Raw genomic sequence first — 6,862 nt, forward strand, 5'->3', positions numbered from 1 at the left:
ATACAAGGGAAGTAACTCTGACAAGGAAAAAAACCTGTAGAACTTTTAGCGTTTTTGATGGACCTATTTTTTTCGAAGATTTTGGCGTTTTAGGTGGCGTACTGTCTACCATTATTGTATCATTATATTGTCCTATTCCTGCCATTCCAGTTTGAATGTTATAAAAATATCTTTACTGAGCAACTGTTAACTTAATGTTTATTATCGACGGGTAATTCCTTACCTATCACGTGAGTTTTCAAGACAGCGTTAAAACTTTCTGACGCGTTATTTGTAATACCTGACAGCGGATTATACAACGATTGAACTGTTGAATGTTCCACTTTGCAGCATGTAATTTGATGTCATTCTGGAGATGGTTGTTGAAGTAGTTTAGTGCTAATTGGGACCACTTGCCTGTGCGAAGTTGGAATGTGTCGTCAAAGTCTTCATCGTTTGACTGAAGAATTCTAGTTAAATCTTGTAAATAAATAGCTATATCAGACCTATCTGCGTGATTCTTTTGTAACCAGTATTTAAAGCCTCCTTTAATATGATTCCAGCAGTACAGATTAGTACAATTTGGTAAGATATGACCTAATAAATACAAAACATTATTAAAAATCTCTTCACGCCTGAGTGCATTCCGGGTTTTGTACTCGCCCCACTTCCGGTTTCAAAGCGAACGTAGTGCAGGTCGAGTCGATCGCTATATAAGGACATAAACATAGATTTACGTCACGGGCCTGTTACCATAATGCATTGCGAGGTTCAGCCAATCGTCTAAATGTGATGTGATCACATGATCTCTTTTACTACACAGTTACTACACAGTTACTACGCATCAGTCACCTGTTCCATTCATTAGATAATGATTTGTCAATAATGTTGCAAAAAATGCAGTGGGTAAAAGAATATGGTTTATCAACCTGTAAAAATTGTCGAAATGTTAACTGTAGACATAAATTCAATATTCTACCTTTGGAATTTGTTACTTAGATGTTAACAAAGACACAGAAATTGGTATCAAAATTCAGTCAATTTACAATGTATTCAGGAAAAATCGGGAATTGTTTGTTCATTTACTAGTTCCCGAACACTGGTCAAAATTGCAGTAATATCTTTTTGCTAGCTGTTTTAACTTTCTCAACTTTCATTCTTGTCACCCATTCATCTTTTACACTTTCAGGCATCACTCTCACATTCTCATCAATCATTGCAATCAATTTCTGTATCATTCTCAGTTACGGGGAATTTTCTTACTTTATTTAAGGAATATTTTTTTATTAGTTCAAAAGATCAATTGTTTAACGCTTTTAAACGTTGTGAGTTGTCGACACATTTCAATTTTACTATCAATCGACTTAATTTTTCTATTAGAAACACCTAAAGGCCCATTGCATATCAAATTATTGAACGAGTTTAATAAATTCCATATGAAATAGCCACTATATAATACATGTACATACTATGTTATCTATTGTAATTGAGGGCTTCTCGGATAGGATTCCCTAACTTCAAAATGTTATGTCACTTTAATTTATATACGGCCAATTTCTAGTTGGAACTCCGGTATTAATTGTAAAACTGCTTAATTCTCGTGATATGTGTGTTACGCGTGTTTGCACGATACACGCATTGATTGACACGTGTATATGTCCTAGTAAAAAAATACATGTACAATGTATGTGAATACATTATTGATAACGATTTCGGTGCTTATTTTCTCAGTCTTTTATAAAAACGTGAAATTCCAAAGGTGAAGTTGTTTATAATCTTGTAAACTTTACTGATACAAAATATTGAACAATATATTAAATAAATGAATTACCCAGAGCAAAAAAAACGAATTGATGCACGCAACACGTGCTTTTCGCATAGTAAACATGTAGTAAAAGAGATCATGTGATCACATCTCATTTAGTCGATTGGCTGAACCTCGCAATGCATTATGGATAACAGGCCGGTGACGTTAATCTATGTGTATGTCCTTATATAACGATCGACTCGACCTGTAGTGCACAGGCGTCTGCTTCTGGTCGGTTACAGTATTACAGAAAAATAGTTGCTTTAATAAGATTAATGGCACTAGATGTTTTGTAAATTATACGAGATGATAAAAAAAAGCGGAATAATTCATTGCAGCAATGTTTTATTCTTCGAATAGACATTGTTATATAATAAAGAATAGATACGTCACATTATTAAAAACTAGTCTACTTATTATTTTTATGATGAAAAAAAATAGGAAATAGTCTTAAGGTACTTCAGAACACTTGTGCCGAGAAAGTTTTGAGAAATAACCAAACGGTTTGTAATTTGATACCCCAGGTCAAATTTACCTGAAAACATTTTGCCTGTGTTAATATTTTTAATTGAAAGAAGAACACAAGACCTATAAATTCCTTTATAAAATATAATAAGCCTTCCAGAATAGCTACAAGAATGAAGTAAACAAACATGTCTCTGCAGTTCCATATTTTCGGCGTCTTAGCCATTGACGACGATAACAGTGAGTCCCTTTCTACTTTTCAAGTTCACATGCTGGCTCATCCAATATCTACCCCAGAAATTTGGAAGAGTCAGTAGACAAGATTTCTTTTTACGTTGATATATTCTTTTATTTTCTGTATGACTTGAAAGATAATCTTGATATATTGCGGAAAAAAACTTTTGTTAGCGTAAGGCATTATGCTGAGTAATGGTTTGTTCTTTTTTATTCAATACATGTAATTTTTTATATATTTTCCTTCTCGTGTAAAAGATCTATTAGTCATCATTTTATATGAGATTTTTAACGAGTCTTATATTAATTACTTAAATGATTACTGATGGTGCATTTTCAACACATGTCAAATTGGGTCCTTTTCGTTGGACTCTTCTATTTCTTCGTCGTACTTGTGACTGACTTGTGACTGCCATTATATTAGTATCTAGAGTAAAGTTAGCCTTGTAGTTATAGAGCACTCCCTGACCTTTCCAGAAACTTTCCAGTTGATTTCTGAAAGAGTTTATGGTTTTACCACAAACAGACAATCTTCTCTGACAGGCTGTTCCAAAGATTTGTCACTCTGACGCCGAAACTTTATTTCCTAGTGGCCCCTGCGCGTAGATCTTTTTTTAGTGACCTCTCCCTTGTGCTCTTGGTACATTAATTGTCGTTTTGATAAAGTTTGCTGCCTCTTTGTCATACTTCCCGCTGGTCATCTTGTATACTTCTCTCTCAAGGGTGGTGTCGTCGATATTTCATTGTTGGCAATTATAGCTTCTCTAGTCGTAACTTATATGGTAGGTCTTCTAGCCCTGGTATCTGCTTAGTTGCTCTACTTTGCACTCCTATAGTTTCATTATGTTGTTTTCTATGTGGGAACTAGGCAGAGCTGGCGTAATCCAGTTGTGTCTTTACCAAGGTCTTGTAGAGAGGTATAAAGGATTTCTCATCTAAATGCTGGAATATTTTACGTGTTAATCCACTGATTGAATTTCCGTTTTCACTTTCTCCATTATTTGTTTGTATGTTGTTGTTTTTTTTTTTTGTTTTTTTTTAATGTCCTATTAACAGCCAGGGTCATTTAAGGACGTGCCAGGTTTTGGAGGCGGAGGAAAGCCGAAGTACCCGAAGAAAAACCACCAGCCTACGGTCAGTACCTGGCAACTGCCCCACATACAATTGTAGGTTTCGAACTCGCAACCCAGAGGTGGAGGGCTAGTGAAAAAGTGTCGAGACACCTTAACCACTCGGCCACAGCGGCCCCGCTTCTCCATTACTCTGATAAAAGCATATAATATATCACTCTATCATTACTTAAAACGGCGATGTTTGCTCACCAACTGAAGATTACGGTAGACTCAAAATGGACGCAGCTTAGTATTCTTGTCATTCTTAAACAAATATTCGCGAGGGATTTGAATCAGAAGAGCTACAAACCGAGTGACCGCAAGATATATTCTAGAAGGAGAAGATTACAAATCGAGTGGGGCTCTGCATATCTTCCTGGTATGAAACTATATTGTCTAGGAGTGATGAGGCTGTGGAGTGTGTTATGGTGTGATCTCTTATAATTCTTTCCATTGCCTTACATACTACTGATGTTAGGCTGACAGGCCTATAATTGCTGACAAGATATCTACTCCTTTTTTTAAAGATAGCTGTGATTTTGGCTCTTTTCCACTCCTCTGAGACTTTAAAATGGCTAGTGGTATGGATAGTTCATCCCTCAATTCCTTCAACAGTTTCGGCTGCATATTATCTATACCTGGTGATTTATCTAGCTTTAATGTATTCAATGCTTTTCGGACGTCCTCGTCTGATATATGTAGGTTCAGCCATTCTACCTTTTAGTCAGCGAGGGTTTAGTTCTGGAATGTTGTCTTCAGGCTCCTTGGTGAAAACGCCACTCAAGAAATATGCCAAAATGTTTGCTTTGTCCTCGCCTTTTGTCTGTTTTCTCGGACTTTGGGTTACTGGGGTCAGTGCAGAGGTCGCTCACACCTTGTCGAGTTTTACTTTTGGAGTTAACATATTTCAATATCCTATTAGGGTCTGTCTTAACATCTGCTGCCAGTCACCTTTCAAATTGTTTACGAGCTTGTTTGACTTTTTTCGCTAACTTGTTTCTGACTTTGTCGCATAGTCTTCTTATTTCAAGATCTTTTTTCAATATAAATTTCCTTGCTAGTGAGTTCTTCTCCTTAATCAGTACTATTGATTCCTTATCTAATGGTGTATTGTTCTTCCTTTTAGTGTTAGTTCTCACCGAAGGCACATGTTTTCCTCGATCTCTACGAGTTTGCCCTTAAAGAGGCTTGCCCGCAGAGAGATCAGAAAAATTGGCTAATAGAAAAAGATTTTTTACACATGACAGATTGTTGGAATTGTTGAGTTTTTCATTTCATATTCCTTATAAAACGCTGAGAAGTGATATTAAAACCTCATTTTTTAAATATTATTTATTTAATCGCAACCCGCAATAAGTCCCCGCTATAAAGTGGAGTCTAATTTGATTGACACATCAAAGAAACAAGCACGTGCACAGTGCCGCACAGTGATAACTTCAAAGGCAGCGGCGATTTACAAAGAAGATTTGCCGTTATATTCCATACATTTCCCTCTCAGGTTGAGTTTTAAAACGTCTTTGAAGTACATATTCTGTAATTGTTTTCAAGAAATAAAGTCGGAAAGCCTCTAATTTTGTCACATAGAAACGTGTACTGAAGTTTATTTAGTGATCGGAGATGTGCCGTTTACCGGTCCGTCTGCGGGTAAGGCTCTTTAAAGGTTTCCCACATCTTGTTAACTTGGTCTGTATTTCTCAGGATGTCCTGTCATTAGTTTCCCTATTTTTTCTTTTCAACTCCTCAACATTAGCTTTCCTGTACTTTTCCCTTATTTTCTCAGTATTTCTTAAAACTGTGCTGCACATGTAGTTAAAAGAGATGACACAATGATCACTTTTCCCGAGCGGGCTTTGGTACTCCATGTCTTCTATTGCGTTTTCATCTTTAGTAATTATCAAGTCAATGATATTTGGTATATCCGTCCCTTTCCATCTTGTCGGTTTGCTTATCATCTGTAATGAGTAGCTGTCTTGCGAGACTTCAAGTAGGTTTGTTCTTGGCACTCGGGAGTTCCCAGTTGATATTGGGGTAGTTGAAATCTCCTAAGGTTGGGTCGTCGGTATATTTCTCCTTTGCTGGTAAGTTGATCAGGTTGCATAGTTCTGTGTTAACTTCCGCTTTATTGCCCGATGGTGATCTGTATATCACACCCAGCAGCATGTAGTCAGTGTTACTTGTTATCTTCACAAACAGTTTCTCTTGAAACACATCTGGGACTGAGACTTCCTTATTATTTAAGTCCTCGTGCATGTATATATAGAAGTATTCCTCTCCCTGTATCCTTGTCTACATTTATGTGAAACATCATTAATTCACTTTTCCAGTCCAGACTGTATTCAGCTAGATTAGGGTAGAATGTAGAGTTTTTGGCCTTCACTTCAGTTATGCAAATGATCATTGACTTTGAGTCTCTTATCCTTACTAGGATGTGTTAAGTCTACTCCACATCAATTACTCACTTCCTTAACTAGTTCTCTGTCATGTTATTTCCTTGCTTCCCTGTCGTCCATATCACTTCTAATCCGTAAACAATCATATTGAATTCTGTTCTTTCTCGCATTTATTTCACTCATGACAGCTGCTACGTTTTCTTTCTCTCGCTCTTTTGTAAGACCCTAACTCTTTCTTTACCCCGGCATCTTGTGTATTTGGTTATTGACTATAGCCTTCACCTCCTGTTCCTCATTGCATTTCTTTCCCAATTCTTCCTCCATAAATTTTATCCTGCTGCCAAACAGCTTCATCATGGCATTACACCTCTCCTCAGTTTCTCTATCCACAACAATGGTTTTTTTTTTATCCTTTTCTCTACATGGACTACAAAACCACATAATGTCACTTTTTCTTGTATTCCTTTATCGACTTGTTCAGGCATTTTATACAAAAGTGTTCTGTGCATCTCTGACATTTCAATAGCTTATCATTAGAACTCGTGAACGAAATGCTGCACAGTCTACAGCACCAACCTTCATCTTATCCGGTCAACCATTTTGTATTTGCTTACCGCTAGTTGCCATCGTACTTTTTTACATTAATTCCCTCAAAGACCAAATTTTCATAGTATTCCTTCAACGTGCTGCTCTTCTACCTTAAATTACGTCTAATCACTTGCCTTTCCACCCCTTCAATATATCAAACTCTTTTTTTTCTCTTCCTTCAAAAGTTTTTGCGTTCACCATTACTGGAAGTCACCTCCATTTCTTAGAGAAGTTACATTTTTCAGCGAGCCTTTGAAATGAGTTTCATTAAACCTCATATGAAATGT

Source organism: Pecten maximus, chromosome 16 (assembly GCF_902652985.1).
Source record: "Pecten maximus chromosome 16, xPecMax1.1, whole genome shotgun sequence".
Lineage (NCBI taxonomy): Eukaryota > Metazoa > Mollusca > Bivalvia > Pectinida > Pectinidae > Pecten > Pecten maximus.